The following is a 25879-nucleotide window of genomic DNA, read 5'->3' as shown; positions in this document are numbered from 1 at the left end:
TGATTGTTCAGAAACTGGTTTATGAAATGATAGTGTTTATCTTGTGATCAATGCAATTTAGATTTCCTGTAGTTTTCTTCTCTATTCTCCTTTCTTCACTTTACAATTAAACTCTGTTGCCTACTGCCATTCCAATTATTGAAAAATGTACTCTTAATTTCTCTCAGGATCCTCTCTCATGTTAATAGGTACTGTTAGTAGTCAGTCATCTTTTCACACCTGGGTATAAGACTCAGACCATCTTGCCAAAGTACCCTCAAGAAGAGTACCAGTCAAAGTCCTCCTACAATTCAGGCATTCTAAAGAAATAAGGGAGATAAGTTATCTGGCCAGGATTCCAATGGGAACTCTGAACAGATCTTTGAGGAAAGCTGAAAGACTTTTGCAGACCTATAGAAGGAATGTTTTGAAATAATTGGAATACAAAAATGAAAAACAAGATTTAAACCGCAAACCAGAAAACCAGATCCTTTTTGCACTGACTAATTCTTCTCCCAAGGAATGAGTAATTGTTAAAGAGGGAGATTCACTGTGTGTTCACAAGGCAAGGATTTGGAGGAAATCAGGACAATTGCTACTTGAGCAGATCTCCAAGGGAAAGATAAAAGCTGCTACTAAGGGTTCCAAGAAAATTCTAGGAGTTAGCCTCTTCCCAGAACAACCCCTTTAATCTCTAGGAATCTCGCGTATTAGTTCTTTTGTCCATTGGGAAATGTAATTTCACCTTCTTTATCAGCTATCCATATGGCCACCTTCAGTGGGAGATTTGATCAAATCTTCAAAGCTCAGTTGTCATAGCTCTAAGAAGGGATTAATTGGCTGCCTTGCAAAGCAGCACAGTTTGACACTGGCTCAACAGGCAGATACATAAATTGCTAGACAGTTGCACTAATGTATTCATCCCATAAAAACCCTATCAAGCATGCTTTCTCTATCTGGACACTCACAAAGCCTTTGCTTGAAAAGAGCAAAATCTGTCTCAATTGCCACCTATCCAATTGGTCTGCTTTAGTGATTGTCCAAATATTCACTGTTATATTTCATTGTTGAGAATGTGTGTACCATCTCTTTAATTTGCTTTACTGCATTCCAGGACAGACTGTGAACCCTTGCAGTCCTACAACAACAGCTTCCTGGATATCTTACTGTTTTAGTTTGTTTTAGTTTTTTGGTTGGTTTGTTTTATGGTAGTTGTCAAGTACTATTCTAAGTTCCTGGAAAGATACAAGTTAATCAAGCTGGATACAGTCTCTGTCCCAGAAAGAGTTCACAGCCTAAGTAAGAGGGAGAACAAGTATTGAATCCCCATTTTGCAGTTATGGTAACTGAGGCTCAGAGAAGTTAAGTGATTTGGCCAAGGTCACACTGCCGACAAGTGTTGGGGCTAGGATTATAACCCAGGTCCTCTGGTTCACAAATCCATGCTGGCCATGTTGCTTTCTAGTCATTTAAATGTCTCATCTAGTGGAGTTGAGTGAAACTGGCCCTGGTGTCCAAGATCTTATAATAGATATTCATTCATTCAATCATATTTATTGAATTTATTTACTGTGTGCAGAACACTGTACTAAGCACTTGCGAGAGTACAATATAACAATAAACACACACATTCCCTGCCTATAACAAGCTTACAGTGTAGAGGGGAAGAGGCAGACATTAATATAAATAAATTCCCGCTACCAACATAAGTGTCGTGGGGCTGGAAAGGGAGGAGAACAATGGCAGTAAGTCAAGGTGATGCAGAAGAGGGGGAGAAGGGGAAAGGGGGCTTACGGAAGGTCTCTTGGAGGAGATGTGCCATCAATAAGGGTTTGAAGCAGGGATGAACAAGTGTCGGTTGGATCTGAGGAGAGAAGGGTGTTCCAGGTCAGAGGAAGGATTTGGGCGAGGGGTCAAACTTTGGTAGACATAGTATGTTAATGATGGTTTATAGGAACTCTGATGAAACTGCTCTAGGAGATGCTTGTGTCTTCAGTAGCAGTTCCAGGTCTCAAAGACAAATGGAATTGGACCACCACAATATTCTAATCAATCAACACCTCAGTAAGAAATTAACTGCCCATTGTAAAGTACTTAGTACAGTGATCTATGCATACTAAGCACTCAATGAATATGATTGATATGCTCTGTCTTTCATTATGTTTAAAAACCTAATGGCTTTGTTGGTCCTGTTTTGTATTTCTCTGGCTTTTGTTAAGGGAAATTCGTCAGTTATGTATTGTATTTCTCTGTTTTGTTAGGCAGTGTCTGCTCAGATAGAATTTAGAGTCTGCTTTAAGTTCTGAGTTGCTTATGAAAATGTTTGCAAGTATGTGTTTAAATGTAGGCTGGTATATAATTTCAGTTATCTTCAGACATAAATGCCTTTTAACCAATCTCTGATGCTCATAACCAGTTGAACTATGGGAATCAACTGGTAGAGCGGAAGCGTATCCTGACCCCAGCTTTCAGATCTCTCATTGCAACCTGGCAGCTCAGGGGTGTGGATGGTAGGCTACTTCCCAAAGACCCCTTAACCTCTGGATAAATATCTGGACTTAATAATAATGTTGGTATTTGTTAAGCGCTTACTACGTGCAGAGCACTGTTCTAAGCGCTGGGGTAGACACAGGGGAATCAGGTTGTCCCACGTGGGGCTCACAGTCTTCATCCCCATTTTCCAGATGAGGAAACTGAGGCCCAGAGAAGTGAAGTGACTTGCCCAAGGTCACAGAGCAGACAAGTGGCAGAGCTGGGATTCGAACTCATGACCTCTGACTCCAAAGCCTGGGCTCTTTCCACTGAGCCACGCTGCTTCTCTATGTTGACATGTGTGGCAAGGAGAGCAATTCAGGGATTTGGAGATTCACTGAGTAAAAAATATCCCCAAACCTGTGTGGGAAGAATGGAAGAAGTAAAGTGCTTCAGACCCAGCCATGAATGACCAGAGTTCTGGAGCTCTTTCCACCAGGATTTAGGGCTGAAATGAAAATGACTGGACTTATTACAGAGCCCTGCATCAGTCTTATGGTGTTTTTTTAAGAACTTACTATCTGTCAAACATTCTTCTGTGCTGGGGGATTTAGTTTGGCCAAAGTCCCTGTCCCAAACAGTCTCAGTAGGAGGGAGAACACATATTTAATCCCCATTTTACAGATGAAGTACTTGAGGCACAGAGAAGTAAAGTGATTTGCTCAGAATCACACCGCAGACAAGTGGCAGAGCTGGGATTTGACTCCCAGGCCTGTGTTCTATCCAGTAGGCTATTCTGCTTCTCTAAAATAAGGTTGAAAAAAGAGGAATAGAAATTCATTATTCTGCTTACATCAGTTTTTCTGACTTTTCCTCTAAGAAACGTGGCTAGGTAAGCAGATTGCCTCAGCAGGTCCCAACACAAGAGGAAACTATGATGACCAGGAAGATGATGTGGAATATATCCACATCAGATTTGAATCCTGAAAAGGAGGCATCATGTATATAATGATGTTTGAGAGGCAAAACGGAAATGGCTTTTTAAATGTTACCCTAATCTTTGGAATTTCAGTCCTCTAGACTGTAATCTCTTTGTGGACAGAGAACGTGTCTATCTATTCTGTTGTACTTTCCCAAATACTAGGTACAGCTTTCTACACAAAGTAAAAAGTCGATAAATAGGATTGATTGAATGAATTTAGGAAACAAATATTTTCAAAAATATGCCTAAAAGTTTATAGTCATATTGATGTGAGAAAATTTTAGGAAAAACTCTGAAGGAAAGCTGTAGGGGAACAGGTTCAAAGCTTGTAAAACACTTACATATAACAGTATAAATAAAAAAGTGCCTGATTTCATATATCCACCTAAAATGGTAGCCAAAGGTAGTGTTGGAAACTAAGAAAATATGTTAGTGAAAATCTAAAAAAAAATTATAGTATTACCAGTGACAGTTCCTGAGAGAGGATAACAAAAATTGAAGATACTTATATCACTGTAAAAGACACATTAAATAAGCTTAGGAAAGGCATTACTGAAAGGGACAGTGAAAATAATTAAAGGGTTTAGATTAAATCACTTAATATTTGTTGAGCCACCCAATATGAACATTGCAGCAACATTTAAAAGATTCTTGGCATAGGATTGATATTTTAATCCACTTCTTGAAAGCAAGCTATTAAGAAATACTAGATAATTACATTGATACGATTTATTTTATATTCAGTGCCTCTGAAATGGATACTATATTTTCTTGAAATAATTTTCAGTGGGCAATGAGCAAATCAATCCTATAGATTTTAAAGATTAAAGGTATTTGTTAGGTTGTTAATAGTTTATTATTCATTGAAAGAAATAACTAAGGCACACCATAGTGAGTGGCTATTTCTGTTTAAAAGATTGAAAAGAGCAATGCAGGTTTCCTCGCCTGTCTGTTCCGCATAGTAATAACTTTGTGGCAGTGAGTATTGATTACCTAATTGCAATACTTTTTAATTAAATTTTGTATGCAAATACCTCAAGGGAAAGCAATCTTTTGCAAACTAATCTTTTTTTTCTTCCTGTGTTTATAATCAAAGTGTTGTGCCTAATGGTTTATTTCTCTAGTACAAATGGATCCTCAAGAGACAAATTCAATGTCTTTGCAGGAACATGTGTTTACTTCTAGGCCGCTTGGCCTAATATCTTGGCAATGGTTCCTCACTCATCATTTCAGGGTTATTCCAAAGGATCACAACTTCTTTATTGTTAGTGCTCACTAGGTGCTTAACAAAGACTTAAATGCATATGCATACACAAGCACACACTGACATAAATGTATCATTTTAAAATTTATATTAATGTCTGTCTCTCCTGCTAGACTTCAATCTCTTTGTGGAAAGAGGACTTGTCCACCAGTTCTGTTGAACTGTATTTTTCCCAAGTGCTTTAGGAGAATGCTAAGCACATAGCATTTTTTATGGTATTTGCTAAGCACTCATTAATATTGTTCTAATTGCTACAATAGGTACAAGTTAATTAACTGCTCAATAAATGCCACTGACTGGTTGATGAACCATTAGGCTATTTTTCTTCTGTCTTTGATAGAAATTTGTTCTAGAATTCATTTAGATGCTTTAGAAACATTTCAGCTACAATGCAGCAGGAGATCACAAAGCTGCTTGCTACTAGTCTGGAAGCTTGAACCAAGTAGGTATCCCAGGAGGAATTAAAATCTTGTGTTTCTAATAAGGAAATTGAAGGCATGGGCAGCCACTGGGAGGCTGCTAGAGCTCCCCAACTGGTCCTTCAACCCTTCTGTTTCTCCACCAGGCATCTTCTGCTTAAACTTGTGCTCTCACTCCCCACAAACCCTCTCCCCATTTCTGGTCACCAGGCTGGTCTGTCTGCTTGGTTGTAATCCAACCTGCCCTTTGCCTGAGACTGTGCTTTGCTACATTTATATATCACTTGCGATGCCCTCCCTGCTTTTGTTTGCTCTCTATACGGGTAATCTGCTATCAATTCATTCATTCTGTTCCCATGTCCTGCTGAACAAAGCTGTGTTGCTGGAACCTGGCATAATGAGCTGACTGTGCTCCAGGCAATCAAATCAGTTTTAATTACTGCTAATTTTGTCTTGTCATTTGAAGCCCAATACGATTTATTGGTAATATTGGTGAAACTGCTCAGTTGAAAATGTAAATGTGTCTTCTGTAGTGTTTTCACATCTCACAGTCATATAAGGAGGGTGGACAATACATCCACTTTATAAATTTTCAATTTGGCCTGCTCCACTATCTCCACCTCTGTTTTTCAGTCTGTTGATAGCCAAGCTGGCCTCTTTGGGGTCTCTTTTGAGCAGAAGTCTCTACATCTGCCACCCAAAAATATTTTGGTTTGTCTTTGAGTATAAAATTCCTCTTTGTTTCTAGCTCTCTTTCTGTCTTCCTTTCCTGGTTTTGGTGTTTCCCAACAACTGCCTGGACTAAGATCCCTTCATTCTACATTAAACAGTAGGGAAGCAGCATGGCATAGTAGAAAGAGCACAAGACTGAGAGTCAGGAGACAACTTCTAATCCCAACTTCAACTCATGACTGCTAAATGACCTTGGGCAAATCACTTAATTATCTCTGCCTCAGTTTCCTCATCTGTAAAATGGAGATAAAATTCTTGTTGTTCCACTCTTATAGATCCTATGGGACAGGGTCTATGTCCAATATGATTATCTTATATCAGTGCTTGGCAGATATCATTGGCACTTTCCCAATACCATTACAATTAAACTCTGCAAATCAAATAGAATCTGTGAAAATTCAGTAAACTTAAGCATCACCAAAGTATTTGCTTATTGTTAGTATTCATTTATTGTGCTCATCCAGGGTCATATGGGATATTCAGCATTACCAATCCTTGGAAGTGGTAAATAGATGAATAAATATATCCCTTTACTACCAGCAGAAGCCAGGAAAAATAAGGCAGTCCTGGGAAGTGAAGAGAGAATGAAGAGATTGATTCATTCAATCCTATTTATTAAGCTCTTACAATGTGCAAAACACTGTACTAAGCACTTGAAAAGTAGAATTTAGCAACAGATAGAGACAATTCCTATCCAACAGTGGGCTCACAGCTTAGAAGATAATTCTCAATTAGAGAGAAAGGAAGCAGGAACTGGACTAATAGAGGGAAGAATAACACAAATTGCACAGTATCCTACCTAGCAGTAAAACAGAGAAGTTTTAAGTAAAAAATATGATGAAAATCCTGCAAAAAAAAGGTATGGTAGTTCACTTTCAATTTTTAAAGCTGGATTATTGATGCTATTTTTGCCATTACAGAAAATGTCAGTCATATTTGTTGAGTACTTATTATGTGCACAGCACTGTACTAAGTCCTTGGGAGAGTATAATATAGCATATTACAGACACATTTCCTCCCACAGAGAGTTTACAATCTAGAGGGGGAAAGAGACATTAATTAATTCAATCATATTTACTGAGCACTTAGTTGTGCAGAGCACACACTGAGTGCTTGGAAAATACAATTCAGCAATAAAGAAGAACAATTCGTGCCCACACCAGGCTTACAATCCAAAAAGGGGAAGACAGACATCATACAAGAAAACAGCCATCAAAATAAATAAAAATAATTTTAGATATGTACACATCAAAACAAGTATACAGGTGTCCATATAAACAAATAGAATTATACATATATATGTGCTGTGGAGTGGGGCAAAGAGCAAAAGAGAGGGAGTTGAGGTGACGTGGAAGTGAGGAGGAGCTGAGGAAAAGGGGGTCATAGTCTGGGAAGGCCTCTTGGAGGAGGTGAGCCCTCAATAGGGCTTTTATGTGGGGAAGAGTGATTGGTGTATTTGAAGAAGGAGAAAGTTCCAGGCCAAAGGTAGAAAGTGGGCCAGGGGTCGACAGCGGGACAGGCAAGATGGAGGCACAGTGAAAAGTTTAGCACCAGAGGAATGAAGCCTGTGGACTGGGATGTAGAAGGAGAGAAGGGAGGTGAGGTAAGAAGGGGCAAGGTGATGGAGAGCTTTGAAGCCAATAGTGAGGAATTTTTGTTTGATATGGAGGTTTTTAGGCAGACCCTTGAGATTTTTGAGGAGGGTGGTGACATGCCCTGAATGTTTCTGTAGGAAGATAATCCATGGAGCAGAGTGAAGCATGGACTGAAGGGGAGAGAGGCAGGAGGTTTGGAGGTTAGAAAGGAGGCTGATGCTGTAATCCAGTCTGGTCATGATGAGTAATTGTACTAGTGTGGTAGTGGTTTGGATGGAGAGGAAAGGGTGGATTTTAGTGATGTTGTGAAGGTGAGACCACAGGATTTGGTGATGGATTGGATGTATGGGGTTAAAGAGAGTGGAGTCAAGGATGACACCAAGATTGCGGGCTTGTGAGATGGGAAGGATTGTTATGCCTTCCATAGTGATGGGAAAGTTTGAGAGAGAACAGGGTTTGGGAGGGAAGACAAGGAGCTCTGTGTTGGACATGTTGAGTTTTAGGTGGCAGGAGGACATCCAAGTGGAGATATCCTGAAAGCAGAAGGAGATGCGAGCCTGGAGGGAGGGAGAGAGAACAGGGGAGGAGATAAAGATTTGGGTGCCATCCGCGTAGAGATGATAGTTGAAGCCGGGAAGTGAATGAGTTCTCCAAGGGAGTAAGTGTAGATGGAGAATAGAAGGGAACCACGAACTGAACCTGGAGGGATCCCTACAGTTAGGGGATGGGAGGGAGAAGAGAAGCCTGAGAAGGAGACATTAATATAAATAAATAAATTAAAGCTATGTATGCAAGTGCTGTAGGGCTGGGATAGAATGGGAGGGTGGGGATGAATAAAGGGAGCAAGTCAGGGTAAGACAGAAGGGAGAGGGAGAAGAGGAAAGGAGAGCTTAGTCAGTGAAGGACTCTTGGAGGACATAGCTTCAGTAAGCTTCAATAAGGCTTTGAAGAGTGGTGAAGAATAATTTTATGTTAGATATGAGAAGGGAGGGTATTCCAGGCCAGAGGCAGAGTGTGGGCAAGAGGTTGGTGGTAGATAGATAGATTCTGACAACCATGGTCTGGAGAAGATTCTCTTCTTTTGTTTCAAAAGAAGATGTAGGAATTCAGGCATTACCTTACAGAGGCTTTGGGCCACAACATTTGAGGAGAAGGATTAGGATAATCAAATAACAGTATTCATTGAACACTAATCCTTTTATGCCCAGATACTTAGGTAACTACTTAACTATTTGTCTTGTCTTATGCTTTCCAATCATCTCCACATCATTCCCAGAAGGCTCCACCTCCATCTGCAGTCGTTCTGGGAGTGAATCTCTTAGAGTTTTCTTGGTAAAAATCCAGAAGTGGTTTACCATTGCCTCCTTCTGCATAGTCAACCAGAGTCTCTGCCCTCAACTCTCTCCCGTGCCACTGCTGCCTATAGGGAATACTTAAGTGTTATTCATCTTCTATCTGTCTTAAAATCTAAGGTGGACACACTATGGGGAACAGATTTCACTAAATGCATTGGTAATTAATTTCCCATCACTGTTGGAGAGGTGACAGAGTTCATAAACATTGCCAGAGTATTAACCTTCATTCATTCAGTTGTATTTATTGAGCACTTACTCTGTGTAGAGCACTTTACTACAATGTACAATACTGCAATAGAGAGAGTCCCTGCCCACAATGAGCTCACAGTCTAGAGGTGGGGAGAAGGGAACTACCTTCAGTGTAGTTCTCTTCCTTATTCCAGTCAAAGTAACCAGCTCATCATTAGTCAGCTGCTGATAATCCAAAAATCCTGTGAATGGATTATAGTGTAGTGGGAATGGTATTAACTAATAACTCTGGTATTTATACAGTTGCTATATACCAGGAACTGGGGAGATACAAACAGATTGGGTTGGTTATAGTCCCTGTCCCACATCAGGTTCAGAGTTTTAATCCCCATTTTGCAGATGAGGTAACTGAGGCACAGAGAAGTGAAGTGATTTGCCCAAAGTCACACAGCAGACAAGGGTTATTGTGATTATGTTGTCTTGTTTTTGTCCGTCTGCTTCTCCCGTTTAGACTGTAAGCCTGTCATTGGGCAGGGATTGTCTCTATCTGTTGCCGAATTGTACATTCCAAGCGCTTAATACAGTGCTCTGCACATAGTAAGTGCTCAATAAATACCATTGAATGAATGAATGAATGATCGAGGTACAGTGAGAAAGTGAGCACTAGAGAGGAGTGACGTTTATGGGTTGGGTTGAAGTTGGAGAGTAGTGAGTTGAGGAAGAAGGAGGTGATGAAGGAGGTGATTGAATGCTTTAAAGCCAGTGATAAGGAGTTTCTGTGTGATAGAAAGGAGGATAGCCGGAGGTTCTTGAGAAGAGGGGAAATGTGACCTGAACGTTCTTATTTGAAAATGATCTGGGCAGCTGACTGAAGTATGGACTGGAGAAGGGAGAGACGGGAGACTGGGAGGTTCGCAAGGAGGCTGATAGAGTAATCAAGACTAGATAGGATAAGTGATTGGATTAATGACGTAGCAGTTTGGATGGAGAGGAAAGGGCAGATTTTAGCGATGTTATAAAGGTGGAACTGACAGGATTTAGTGATAGATTCAATTTATGCATTGAATGAGAGAGAGGAGTTAAGGATAATGCTAAGGTTATAGGCTTTTAATCCAGTAAGGATGGTGGTGCTGAATACAGTGGTGGGAAAATCATAAGAAGTATGCCATTTGGGTGGGAAGGTAAGTTCTGTTTTAGCACTTTGACTTTGTTTTCCAGAGATATCTGAATTATCTTTATCATTCAACAATGATCAGGACCCATAATAGAGTATGGATAGCATAGCAGAACTCTGAATAGAGAAACAGCAAGGCTTAGTGGATAGAGTACAGTACTGGGAATCAGAGGACCTAGGTTCTAATACACACTCCACCACTTGCTTGCTGTGTGACCTTGCACAAGTCACTTACCTTCTCTTTGCCTCAGTTTCCTCATCTATAAAATGGAGATTCTATACTTCTTCTCCCTCCCTCTTATACTGTGACCCCCATATGGGGCAGGTACTGTGTCCAACTTGATTATCCTTTATCTACTATTCATTCATTCATTCAATAGTATTTATTGAACACTTACTATGTGCAGAGCACTGTACTAAGCGCCTAGAATGTACAAATTGGCAACAGATAGAGACAGTCCCTGCCCTTTGAGGGGCTTACAGTCTAATCGGGGGAGACAGGCAGACAAGAACAACGGTAATAAGTAAAGTCAAGGAGAAGAACATCTCATAAAAACAATGGCAAATAAATAGAATCAGGTTGATGCACATCTCATTAAACAAAATAAATAGGATGATGAAGATATATACAGTTGAACAGGCGAGTACAGTGCTGAGGGGGTACTACAACACATAGTATAGTGCTAGGGGCATGATTAGAACAATTATCATTATTTTTGTTATTATTTAAATTTATTGGGACCAACTAGAAAACCAACATCAGACTTTCACCATTTATTTAAAAAATTGTGATTGCCTCTCAGTTTTGTAGGCAGTTAGAATACTTTGTAGTACTAGTTAACATGGAATTTATGCTTTTTTGTCTTTTTAAAATGAGTGAGTTAACATTCATACTATTTGAATCTCTGTCAGGAAAATGTTTGTCAAAGGTGTGGGGAAAAAAAATCAGTAAGTCATACAGAACTTTAATATGCATAAAATTATACTTATAAAATACAAGCTGACAGTTCTCTGCAGGTGGCATATTTAAAATAAATAAAGATGTACTGCATATGCCTTTTGGAGTGTGCAATAAATTTTGCTGTCTACTAAAAATAAAATAGAAGAAATGTGTCATTAAGTTCTTAGTCACATTTTCAAATTACACCATTAATAAACAGAAACTCTTTGACTTATATGGGTTTTCAAGTTCATTAATCATGGCTATGTTCTAGTATAAAGGGAATGCTTTTTATATGTTCTCTTCTAATAAACATTTAATCTAATTACATATAAGCGTGTAATTATTTCCTACTTCTTGGAAAAGAGAAATAACATACAGATATGCAAAGACACACACACACACACACTAACACTTAATGGAGTTAGTTTCAGGAGTTATGTTATTTCTAGACTGGATCCACCAAAGGTAAAAAGAGTATGCAGTCTACTCAAACGGTCCTTTCCTTATACTGTTTATTTCACTGGCAAAAATCAGAAACAGTTGCCTGCTGTCTCCATTTCCTCTCCTCCAACTCGCTTTTGTATCCCCTGCAATCTGTATTTCTCCCCCTCCACTCCACTGGAACTGTTCTGTCAATTACCAATGACCTCATAGACAAAATCATTCAGTCAATTGTATTTATTGAGCGATTACTATATGCAGAGCACTGTACTAACCATATGGGAGGATTCAATACAATAAACAGATACATTCCCTGCCCACAATTAGCTTACAGTGGAGAAGGGGTATAACATCATGAATACAAATAAATAAAATTACACATATGTACATAAGTACTGTGGGACTGGGCCGGGGGAAGTGCAAAGGGAACAGGTTAGAGCAATGCAGAAAAGAGTGGAAGATGAGGAAAAGTGGGGCTTAGTCTGGAAAGGACCTTTGAGGAGATAAACCACTGCTGAAGACCACAATACTTAATTCTGGAGGTTGCACAGAGCTGTACAGATCAGCACTGACACAGCCTAGCTGTAAAGCTTATTCATTCTGACCATTAACGTAGCTGTCAAATAATTCCCAGCTCTGTGTAAAGAATACCATTTCCAAGAGTCTCTGGCAGTAAACTTGACCTGAGAGATCTACTTGGATGATTAATTTTGGACAAAATTCCTTAACTCAGATTTTGAATATTCAGCCCAGTATCAGAAAGGGGCCTATCTTATATTTTATATGGAACACAGGGAATAACAGACAAGTGGTTGAACAAGTGGATTGTTCCAGTGTTTTATGTTTTAGGCCTTGAGATTGAGCAACAGATTTTCATTGTGGGATGCAAGGAGCAATTTGACTGAAAAATGATCACTTAACTTGCTCAAGCCATCTGGAAGGAGAGAGTTTATTTTGGCACACGATAGTTGAAATAGATTCATTTTCCAAGTAAAATTCCTGTACCTTGTTGGAAAAGATACAATAAAATTGCATTCTATGAAGTGTAATTTCTCAATGTGCACAATTAAAACGGGTGAATCAGTCTGGGAAAGTATAAAAGTAAAGATCAACAGAAGGTAAAGGAAGACAGGTTGGCTATGAAGTATGGTAAAGAGTACTTACTATGTCATGGGAAACTAAACATACAGGCTGCTGCTTGTACTAGGCAAATATAGGATCATTGACATCTAGAGCTTCAAAGAAATCTTATTAATCTCCTCCCCACCCTTAGGAAGCTTTAAGTAAATGATTTATAATAGATGGACATCTCTCCTAGTTGTAAAGATTTCTAGGAAGGGCATTCTACAACCTTCTCCAATAAACAATTTTTTCCCTCTTTACTACTACTAATAATTATGGTATTAAGTGCTTACTCTATGCCAAGCACTGTTCTAAGCTCTTGGGTAGATACAAGGTAGACAGGTTGTCCCATGTGGGACTCACAGTCTTAATCCCCATTTTATGAGGATGAGGTAACTGAGGCCCAGAGGAGTTAAGTGGCTTGCCCAAGGTCACACAGCAGACATGTGGTGGAGCCAGGATTAGAACCCATGACCTCTGACTCCCAAAGCCATGCTCTTTCCATTAAGCCACAGTGCTTCTCTACTTCCTCTACTAATGGAAAATTCTGAAGTTGAATCTAAGTCCTGTCTCTTGTCATCCATATCCATTTACTCTTGTTTAACCTTCACTTTAATCAGAAAATTTAACAGTCTTTCTCTTTCACTTTCCCTTTCTCTATATGACTCCCTTTCTTGAAATCTTAACTGCTAAGAAGTACTTTGGAAATATATTTTACTACAAACAACGGTCTTCCACTTTGGGGTCCAAGGCACTGAAAAAGTACTCGTTCTGAATGAAATAAAGCATAGGACGCTAGAGCTAGTTTTCTCCTTATATAGATTGACACTGAAGCTTCCTCAGAAATTTGTTCCAAAAGGAAAACATGCAAACTTAACAAAACTGGACTTACTAACAACTTCTTCCAGCAAAGAATAGATAGCTCAGATTGAAATTTCTGTAAAATAACACCGTGTATTTATAGTAACTTTGCAAGAAAACCCAGCTAATTAAGGCATGGTGAACAGTATGGCCAGGATTATTTTATCAGACATCTTTTCATAGGAAATAAATATTCATTTACACTTACTGTCTGTCTCCTCTTCAAGATGTAGCTTCTTGTGGACAGGGAATGTGTCTATCAACTCGGTTGTATTGTGATCCCCCAAGTGCTTAGCGCAATGCTCAGCACACAGTAAATGCTTAATAAATACCAGTGATTTATTGACAGGAAGTTTATTTCAGACCAGGGATACCAAGTTGCATCCCCACCCATAGCCTATGCTGTTTCCACTAGTGTACATAAAATCTAAATTGGTTAGACTCTGGAAATGAAGACAAAAATGAAATAAAACCTCAGTGCAAAACAATGATACACAGTCAGTCTTAGTTTCAAAGGTTTAAATCCAATTTATGGGGTTAGAAACATCAGGCTAGAAACAAGCATTCTTCTAATTAGTTGTGGATAATTTCAAGAATTATTCTTTTATAAGACAATAGAAAAAAGCTTCTACTTGTCAAGTCTTTACCATTATTCTTGGTCTTCCAGAGGCCCTATATGATTTTGTGTCTAACCCTCACGTTACAGAGATGTAGAGATTAATGCTTTGCTTTCTGCACCAAGCTGCATGTTTTACCCTTTCACTACCACCACTCTCTACTATTTTGCTCTTTTGGTGTCCTGAGCCTGTGACCTCAGGTATACCATGTGCCACATCTCTATATATTTGTTTCTATTCCTCTCCAGAGAGATTTTACTTTAGGTAACTCATTTTACTATTAAAAATAGCCTTACATTCAGAATAGATCTAGCATGTGGCATGAAATAGATTAGAAGCAATCAGCATAATGTATAGGTACTATTTTTAGCATGCTGTTCTTTCTATATAAGATATTCTTGGAAGAATCACAAAATGAAAATATGACCCTGTGAAATGCAACTAAAATCACTTTGCAAATAGTCATTCACCTACACACCTCGGGTCAATAATGATTTGTTCTCAGAAAGTAAAAAAGATTGCTGATTTGTTTATTTCACTTCTTTGGTGCCTGGGGTCTAGTAAAATACAATAAAATGAAATGTGGCTGATTAATTCTTTGAGCTTGTTTCCAAGGCTGAATGAAGGATAATTTCCCTTATATAAGTGTTTTCTCTCCCAAGTGCAGACACAGATTGTATAAAGCTGCCCAGGGCTTTGATGATCATCTTTACGTGGAAAGAGGGACGTGAAAGAAGAGTGCATACACTCATACCAACCTATTCACAAGCCGCTCACCACTTTACATCAGCAATACCTTTGGCCCATAGTGATGTAGCCACATTAAGTGGAGAGCCAGCAATTCCACTTCCAGGTAGTACAGCTGCCAATTGACTGTGTAGGGATAAAAACAGTCTTCTCCTCAAAACAAATGGAGCTTTCCCCACCACCTAAAATCTTCCCAGTGAGACACCAGCTACTCATAGTGGCCAGGATATTCTTCTCTATAGGCTTACCTCAGCAAGATAAGGAAGAGTAAGTTTTGTTTGCTCTGCATGCTTGACTATGCCCACGTTTCTCTGGAGCTCACTACAGCAGCAGATAACCCCATCTTCTGTCATTCCTTTTCCATTAGGTGAGGAAAGAAATGGTATATCCTCTGCCTTATCACTTTGAGATTTTTGTGTTTCTCTGCTCATTGGTAATCAATTGATCAATGGTAATTCTTGAGTACTTATTATGTAGAGCCCTGTGCTAAGTGTTTGGGAGAATATAGTCAATCAATCAGTCATATTTAGTGACCACTATACTTGGAGAGTACAATAAAACAGAGTTAGTAGGCTTGCTCCCTGAGCACAACGACCTTATAGTCTAGATGGGGAGAAAGGCATTATTGAAAATAAGTAATTTAGTTGTTGTCTTCAAAATAGAGAATCAAGGTTGGGTTAATGAAAAAAAGTATTTTATAATTTTCAGAAAAAAAAAGAATTTTAGCCAATATACCCACCATCCTAGCCAGTATATTGTGAATTACATGGATAGATTTAATATTAATCTAATTCTCTAAATATATGGCATGAAACAAATGCATATGTATATTTGAGAATGAGCAAACTCATTCTGAATTGATATAAACCTTTTCCATTGCAAATTTTATTTTATGACTTTTCTGTCTCCTTTGCCTCTACAAAACAGATTCTGGCTTCAAGTGGTTATGAAAGTGCCAAAAATGCAGAGTATGTTTTTGTGAGATTTCCAGACCAATTGTGTAGATGCACCAGGTTCAAGTAGGTTGGATGAGATTTGGATAAGCATGAGGCCTCTGGGTACTTTTCCAATTTGGACCTGAATTCCAAGCCTCAAGAGATTTGCACAATGCTAATGCATATTCATCTCTGCTTAGGTATTGTTTTCCTGCAAGTATTTGAACCCCAAAGGTATCACAGTGATTTTTATAAAATGTCAATAAACAACATATCCCACAGAGAAATGCTTCCATTTGGATGTTTCCAATGATCATTTTAAAAAAATGATATTTATAAAAGGAGTGGAAAATTTGTCCTACCCATATTATTGTTTTATACAGAAACCCATGCATTAGCTTAATGTCAGTTTATGTACTTTTCCAAATGCCTCATTTCAGATTTCAATACAAATTCTCTATCATTCAATTAGAAAATTGTTACTCAAATATGTCACTTTTGGCTTACCATGCATTTAGGAAAGGAAGCTTTTCTGTCAACAAGACTGAACTTTATGTGATATTTCAGTCTGTAAATTATGATAAAGTGCCACCCTATAGGCTGAACAGAAACAGATGCATGTGGTGTATGTAATAAAAACAGAAGCAGATGGTGTATCACATGCATAATTTCTTAATTTATCCCCTTTTTATGTAATATAATTTTCTTAGTAAGTTGGCTGTTTTCAATGTATTTTCTTAAAACTTGCCAGTTCCCTAGAGGAAGTTGTACGAAGACTCTTTCCTGAATCACAGTACATGTTACCATTGCAAAACTTTGTCTATATCTATAGAAGATAAGCATAATTTGTAAAAAGGTCTTTTTTAAACTCTTTTTGTCTATTTGGGCTGTGCATTACCCAAAGCAAATAACTAACTTAACAGGAAGAAGGCTTACCCCATCAACACAAAGGCAAAGATTTGGAAACACATATCACTAGCTCCATTTCCAAACTCAACCCAGTCATCTCTGTGCATCTACCTTTTTCTGCTTCCCAAGCCTCATCCCCATATCCAGTTGTCATAATAATTAGGCTTGGGACAATCTCAGAGTCCCACAGACTCGCAGCCTGCTGGCAAGGATGAGTACAGAACCTCCATGAATCCAGGACAGGAGCTGTCAATCAAGAATATTCCTGGCCAATCACAATGAACACAGGAGTAAGCAATCTTCAAGGAAATGAACAATCTCTGCAAAATCAAAGATTTAATTTAATTTTTTTCTATCTATATCAATACATAGTGGCTAGATAGCAGATTTCAATGAAATCTTTGGGATGGTTATAGGTTTTCTGGGGAAACAGGTTGATGTATGATCTTGGGGCTTATTGTCAGTAGATAGTGTTGTGTGGACTCAACGAAATGGTGAGCAAGTCATCAGCAGAGAGCAGTTCCTATTAAACAATCAGTGGTATTTGTTGAACGTTTACTGTGTGCAGAGCACCGTACCATGCACTTGGGAAAGTATAGTATGATAGAACTGGTATATGACTGTCTCAAACAATTTCAATGGTACCACTATCCTGGTGAGAAGAAGTTTCTTGGAAGATTATAAGGGTTTCTAGTATGCTTCTAAGTTCCTCATTGTATCCTTAAGCATGGTAGAATAGATGTGTTAGATATGATTGTACCTACCACCCAGTCCTATTTTGCTACTGCAATGATGAGGAATGGAAAGAAAAGGTACCATCCATTTTGACTTGATCAACCAAATGGTAGACAGAGGACACTGGAAAACCTTTTGTGAGTACAGTTAATTCAATTAGCAGTGATCAGAGCCCTGGTCTTGACAGTGGCAAGTGCTTTTGTTTAGTTTATGAAAATAAGTTTATGGAAAGAGCACAGACAGAGCACAGACCTGAGAGACAGTATTATTCAGCATGGTATTGCTCCTTTCTCTTTACCTTTTAATATGCTACCATCTCCCCTACACTAAGAAAATCTTCTATCAGTGATGATGGTATTTGTTAAGTGCTTACTATGTGCCAAGTACTGTTCTAAGTGCTAGGGGAGATACGAGGTAATCAGGTTGTCTCATGTGGGGCTCACAGTCTTAATCCCCATTTTCCAGATGAGGTAACTGAGGAAAAGAAAAGTGAACTGGCTTGCCCAAGGTCACACAGCAGAAAAATGGAGGAGGCAGGATTTGAACTCATGTCCTCTAACTCCCAAGCCTGTACTTTTTCCACTACACTATGCTGCTTCTCTTTATTTTTGTATTGAACTATCCCCAGGACTCAGTACAGTGCCCTGCACACAGTAAGCACTCAATAAGTACTACTGAATGATTTAATTAATTAAGAGACTAGTAATTTCTCCTCGAGTCCAAGAGATGAGCTTCAACCTCTGTTCAGAACACTCACACATGGCCCTCTGCAAATGCATTTCTGAGTCTGTGGAAACATATTTCTCTGCATTCACAGCCTTGATCTATCCAAACAATGCTTTATTTCCAATGTTGCCCTTCCCTTCTCCATTGAGGTAATCCCATTTGCTTTACTCTTTACTCATATATCTACAGTTTCATTTACAAAGGCATTCTGAAATTTTACCTCCTCCAGGAAGCTTTCTTGATTATTTTCATCTATTGGCCAGGTCATATCCTTTCATCTACCATTGCCATACTTGCACAACCACAACCCTACGTAGCATCTCTAGGTCCTCAACCACAGAGACGCCTTTTTAAAATACATCTCCTCCAAGAGGCCTTCCCCAAATAGGCCGTCCTTTTCTCTACCTCCTCTCCCTCTCCTTTCTGCATCAACCTTGTACTTTATTCACCCCAACATTTGTGGACTATACTTTGGAATTAGATAGATATGTAGAACACCTTCGCTGCTTTTTGTCTAGTTTCTAAAAGAGGACACACTGCATTTTTCTTTTATAAATGCACAGATACAATTATAGCTAGGCCTGTAAATTTGCTCATATTTCCTTTATAATACAGACTGATGGAAGAACTATCCATTCTTAGTTCCCGAAAACCAATCCAAATGAGCTATTACTGATCACAATAGTAACTAATGGTAGAAGGAAATGAAGATTAGGAGTTATACCAATAGATTACTCACTCTTCTAACCCAATCAAGCACAAAACTAAATTTAAGGAAACAAATGTATTTGCTAAAGAACAAATTGTGTCATGCACAATAACTAATTAAAGCCCACCATGCTGAACTAATTAAAACTGTGCACTGGAGAAAATATATTTCAGATAAACACTTGCTATAAAATTTCCAGAGCTAAATCAAAAGGAGAAAAATGCAACTTTATTCCAGAAAAAATGCACTTATTCTATATTATAATAATGAACTACCTTAATTACTTTCAAAATGTATTCTTTTCAGAAATTAATTTATTTAACTTGTTTCAAGACTATTTTTTTCTAAAAACAATACAAGTTTAGATAGCTATGATTTTTCCTATAAAAAATTTTTGGGGTTTGGAAATCTTTTCACTGTTGGTCATCTGGAACCTAAGAATGCCCTTATTAATTTGAAATGCAAAGAAAGGTAGCTCAAGGCTGCTTTGGAAGACAGACTAGAAAGAGAAACTTTAACAAAAAAGCACTTGGAAATTGTCAATTTTAAATTGACGTTATCCTTTTCCTTTATCATGTTAAATTGCTTTGTGAAAAGTATAGATTCTGAAATTCTGAAACACAGGTGGTTTCAGAAGGCCAAGGAGTTATAGTCCTGTGGAATTTAAGATGAAAGATACTGAACAAACTTAGTGCTCCCATAATGAAATGTGGGAAGTTTCAAGGGGTAAAATTCCACTGTTGATGAGACTTGATGCATGGCCTTTAATGGTTAATTACCATTTATAGTTATTCTCTTCTAGATGGGTATTTTTCTGATATCATCTGCCTCACTTTACCATTGTCACACCTATGCCTAGTCTGTGACCTTGGGCAAGTAACTTCACTTTTCTGGGCCTCAGTGTCCTCATCTATAATTTTCTGTTCTGCCTACTTTGACTGTGAGCCCCATGTGTGACAGGGAGTCTGTTCAACTCAATTATCTTGAATCTACCCCAGTGCTTAATACAGTGCTTGACGCAAAGTAAGTGCTTAACAAATGCCATACTCATCATTTATTACTATTATTATTATCATTATTATTATTTCCACTCCCTAAAACCCCATTTTCTCATTTTCCATCTCAATCAGGACAGACATTCAATACTTTTGTGTTTCTCCTCAGTCCATCATTATGATCATATCCTTCAATGACAGCATGCCTCTCTTCAGTGCTGTAGTATGTTCTAAGAGTACATACAGTTAATAATTAGTTCATTGAATTGTCTCATCAAAATTGAGACTTTTTCAGAAGTTTTTTTTTAAACATCTGTATGTTTCATGAATTCCAGTGATTGCTGTTTGTCAGGCAAGATGAATGAAATTTAGAGGATTTCATGAATACTGACACTTCCTACCAAAATAAACCAATGGTTTATTGAGATACAAACTGGCATGTTTCAAATTATCAAAAATTGTTTACCAAAATGAAAATATGTATTTGCTGATTTATATACTCCAGTTATTCATTTTTTTATGCTTTGCTATTACCAATTTTTTCTACATTTTTCAATGCTTGGTATTGATTGTGTGCAGAGTGATACTAAGCCCTTGGGAGAATACAATGGAGGTAGAAGACAGATTCTTGAGTCAGGATCAGGTAAGAAAGGAAGCTGCAGGTAAAGTCTTCTCCTATATTTCTAAAATCTTTTGATTCACTTTTAGAATCAGTCACACTTCTTTGCATTATTATCTGGGACCATAGATGGCCACATAACTAAAAAATATTAATTCCTTTCAAGTCACATTGTTTTTGTGCAGCCCAAAGTAGATTTATTGTGCATTATGAGAATAAATATCACATTCTATAGGATCCAGAATAAGTTGGCAGTCTGGCTAAGCTGGCAAGGAGAAAAGTTCTGCAATGCCATTATTCACATCTGTGGGAAATTTCCCTAAAGCCTACTCCAGCTTACTAGTGGTATTTTCCCTATAATGGCAGTGAAGTTCCTGTCAGCAAGAACTGCTTAAAGATAAAATTTTTATCAAAGGAAAAAGCATTTGCATGCAGGATGGGAATTTGGTCACTATTTTATCTAACCGATAATTCCTTTTTCATCAACCAAATCACCAAGGAAAATTTGGAATTTGGTGGGATGGCCATTAGACTCTAGGTTGTCCATTCTTGTCATGCAAAGAAAATAGTGGGTTTGAACTTAAGGAAGGAAGGAAAATGCGTATCCTAGTGGAAATGTCAATTCTATGCAACTGAAGTAAAATATCTCACCAAATTCAGAGCCTCAACAACCCTGTCAGTATTGCACAGATGAAAGTATATTGAAGGGTTGTATCCTCTTTTCTCCAATCCTTAAACACAGACTGAGACTGTGACAAGGACTTTTCTTGACACTAGCAGCTTCCTGCTTGGGGTGACCCTCAAGGCATATCTAATTCAAGTAACAAAATATCTAGAATAAATCACACAATAGTCTTGTACCCTCCTACCTCACCTCTCTACTCTCCTACTAGAATCTAGCTCACACACTTTGGCTCCTCTAATGCTAACCTTCTCATTGTACTTCAGTCTTGTCTATGATGCTGCGAGTCTCTCCCCTATGACCTGACTCTGGCCTGTAAAGCTCTCCCTCCTTATATCTGGCAGATAATTACTCTATCTTCTTTCAAAGTGTTATTGAAGGCACATCTCCCACAAGAGGCCCTCCTTGACTAAGCCCTCTCTTCCTTCTCTTCAACTTGGGATAAGAACTTCTCTTTTATCTACTCCTCCTAGTAACCTACCTAAAGAATGATGCTGGTGGAAGAGGGTGGGAGAGTGAGGGCAAGTCACTTGCTCTGTGCCTTAATTTCTCCTTCTTAGTTATCATGCTTTGTTCCTTCTCCAACTCTTCATGGCCTCCAAAATGTGGCACCATGCCACAGTTCAGGCTAAAATGTACAATGTTTTTGCACAATGGCAAAGGTCTATCTTTCTGTTTTTCTATTAACAAATCAGTTTAAGAGTTTCTCAAGTTTTTCAAGAGTTTCTCAGTACCACCTTGACTATTCCATAAACATCCTCAATGAACTATCTGCCTCTTGTATTTCCCCATACCAGCCCATATTTCACTCTGCTGTCTGGATCATCTACTGAAAATCAGCATGGCCTAGCAAATAGAGCACAGGCCTGAGAGTCAGAACAACTTGGGTCGTAATTTCGGCTGTCCCACTTGTCTGCTATTTGACCTCGGGCAAGTCTATTCTCTATTTCTCAGTTACCCATTTGAAAAATGGGGACTTAGACTATGAGCTCCATGTAAGACAGCGACTGCGCCTAACACTATTTGCTTGTATCCACCCCAGTGCTTACTACAGTGCCTGGCACATAGTAAGTGCTTAACAAATTCCAACCTTGTTACTAAAATAAAAAGTTTAGTCCACAACTCCCCACTCCTGAAGAACTACTAGTGGTTGCTCATCACCTCTGCATCAAAAGAAGCTTCTTATCATTGGTTTTAAAGCACACAATCAAATCTCCCCCTCATAATTTACCTCATTGATTTCCATTTACAACCAGTTGGCACACTTTGTTCCCCTAATGCCAACTTACTTGCAGTTCCTTGAGCTCATCTACATCACCACCTATCCCTTGTCCATATCCTCCCTCAGGCCTGGAACTTCCTCTCCATTCATGAAAGACAGACCTCCACTCTCTCCAACTTCAAAGCCTAATTAAAATCATAACTCCTTCTCATCTTACTAAGCCATCTTTTCCCTAATGCACTTGGATCTGTACTCTCTGTGCACTTGATGTTCACCTTTTCCCACAGCAGTTATGTACATAGCTGTATTTATTTATTTTAATGTCATTTGCCGCTTTAGATTGTGAGCTCCTTATGGGCAGATTATGTCTACCAACTCTAGAGTACTATCTTAAGCGCATAGCGCACACTAGTACTCAATAAAAAATCATTAATTGCTTGATTGTTATAACATCTGTCCCACTGAATGGAAGACTTCTTTAAGGCAGGGCTCCTATCTACTAATTCTGTTGTATTCTACCATACTCTTACTACAGTGCTCTACACACAGTAAGGTCTCAATAAATACTGTTGATTAATCTACTGAAGCAGTGACTTCAGCAATCTCAGAATAAGAACAGTCAATCAGATTCATTGAGTGCTTATTATGTCCATACTATGCACTTGGGAAAGTACAATGTAACAGACAGAGTAAGTAGTCACAGTCCTTGCTCACAAAGTGCTTATGGTTTAGAGGATTTGTATTTTACAGTCCGCACGCATTTCTATTCTTTATTCAGCCTGGTACAGATCATTTAATTTTAAAATGAATACATTTTCTTTGAGAAATGCCATTTAATAATTTCAGGTTGAGAGGGAAAATATCAGCAAAGTAGAGAGCAGGTAATGCAGAGGTGGCTGATGACTGCACCTGTTTGCAAAGCTGAGCAAGTGTCAAGTGGAGTTAGACAAAAATATCCATACAGCTAACCCAGCAGGATACACAAAGAGGTTGCAGTCCAACAGCCAAATTGGTGATGCCTACGGTATGTGAATTCAAATTTTTAACCCAGCTTGCTGCAGGAAAGAACAGCAGTATCTCCATCTCCCTGTCACCTTATTGCTTTGCCTTTGCTCCAAGTAGATAGGTAAATCATTTCCCAATCTTGCTGTCACAATTGACGAGAACAGAAAAGGGGACCAACCAGCAGTAGTTGTAAATGCAATAGCAAATGGTGGTCCAATCGTAGCCTATAAAAGCAGAGAGAGAGAGAGAGAGAGAGAGAAAGCCTGAACAAGATCAGAAGCAAGCAGAGAAAGCATTAAAAGTAGGCCAAGTATCAGTGGTGTATCCAAGTGTGACTGAGATAGAAACCAGCTGGCTGCTGCACCAGCATTTTGAGCTGCATCTTTCTAATGCCACATTAGCTGTAAAAGCACTCTTAGTAGCTTGGGAGCTCTGACCAGTCTCTCTATCAAAAATATTATCAAAAACAAACCCTGCTAAATTGATGAGCCTTGCAAACCAACTGCAGTTTCAGATGGAAAGTCATTTCAAATATGTCCTATAGATTTCAGAAAAACATACAGCCCATGCTTGAGGGATTTTTCTGTCTTTACAATAATAACTATGATTTTCTTCATTTGTCTGCCAGTATAATTAAGGAGAAGTTTGTTATCTCTAAGCATATGATATGACATGCCTTTTCACCTATAAGATTAAAGCGAGTGTTAATGAACTGCAGCAGAAAGAGGCATTATTTAGTAGACATCTATGAAACAATGGAATATATTGACAAGGACAGTGATAAAAATTCTGAGTGCTTTTTCTCACAGTCTCTTCTAGAATGGAACAGTTACAATCTGACAAATTTGACTTAGTTGATAAAGTAATCATATTTTTACTCTTCACAGAGCACTTTACCTTGGGAGGGTACAAATATAGAATTGATAGCCATATTCTCTGCCCACAATGAGCTTACAGTAGAGGGGAAGACAGACAGTAATATAAATAAATGAATAAGTGCTGCAGGGTTGAAGGAGGGTTGAAGAAAGGGTGCAAATCCAAGTGCAAAGATGATGAAGAAGGGAGTGGAGAAGAGGAAATGATGGCTTAGGCAAGGAAGGGATCTTGGAGACGTGCTTTCATTAAGGCTTTGAAGATGGGGAAAATGAAGCAGCAGGGCATAATAGATAGAGCACAAGCCTGCGAGTCATAAGTCATGGGTTCTAATCTCAGCTCTGCCATTTGCCTTCTGTGTGACCTTGGGACCTTTACTTATTTGTGCCTCAATTACCTCATCTATGAAATGGGGATTGAGACTCTGAGCCCCACATGGGACAAGGACTGTGTTCAACCTGATTTACTTCTATCCAGTGTTTAGTACAATGCTACTACTACTGGGTAAACAATATTGAATATTCGTTAAATGCTAGACTTTTTCATGCCCAAAGTAAGCTGGATGGGTTCCATTTGGATTGACACTTTTTTGTAATTGTGGCTTGCAAATCAGGGGGGATATTTCAACATAATCCAGTGAATGAGCAGATTACAGCTGCTCCTGATCAGGTGTCTTCATTGTTTAAAGTGTGATCTCACCTGATTTTCCAAATGGGGGAGATGCTGATGAATTAATGTTTGTGTCCCCCTCTGTATGGTAAGCTCATTGTAGGCAGGGAATGTGTATGTTTATTACTGTATAGTACTCTCCCAAGTCTGTAGTGCAGTGCTCTGTACATAGTAAGCACTCCATAAATACAGTTGACTGATTGAAGAAAGAGATGGGACTTTCTGTGACATTTGGGAGGAAGGGACCCAGGACATCTGGAAGCCTGTGGATTGTGGGACGTAGACTATCCACCCCATGGTGGATGCACCCAAGTGGTTCTTTCCCAGCTCCTTTGAGGAATTATGTTTTCCCTTGAGGAGACAGTGAGGAATTTTTGGCAGGAGCAGGAGTGATGACCATCTGTCTCCCCACTCATCAGCCTGGGATCTGGGGTACCCGAGTGGTGGCTAGAGTGGTGAAGTCCTTCTTTTTACTTCTTGTCAAAGCATGAAAGTGGCATGAACTGAAGTGACTCAGTCCAGACTCCTCCACCTGGGGCATTTCCCTTCACAACTATCACCCAGTCCTTGGGCTGCTGGCCCTCAGATGACTTATAGGTTCTTCCGGCAGGTGTAGCAAGGACAAAGTCTCTGGTACACTGGTGGGGAGGGGAACGGCCAGAGATATAAGAGGAGAATCAGAAGAGGACAGAGTCAGTGAATCTAAGCATTGGGTATAATGCTCTGCACACAGTTAGTGCTCAGTAAATAGGATTGAAGTGAATAACGTTTTAGGAGAAGGGGTTCGTCCACAGTGTCAAAGGCAACTGTGGGGATCGAGGAAGATTAAGGTGGAGTAGAGGCAATTGGATTTGGCAAGAAGGCTATCACTGGCAACCTTTGAGAGGGTGGTTTCTATAGAGTAAAGG

This window comes from Ornithorhynchus anatinus, chromosome 10, assembly GCF_004115215.2.
Source record: "Ornithorhynchus anatinus isolate Pmale09 chromosome 10, mOrnAna1.pri.v4, whole genome shotgun sequence".
NCBI classification, from domain to species: Eukaryota; Metazoa; Chordata; class Mammalia; order Monotremata; family Ornithorhynchidae; genus Ornithorhynchus; species Ornithorhynchus anatinus.
Note: the sequence above shows the minus strand (reverse complement) of the source record.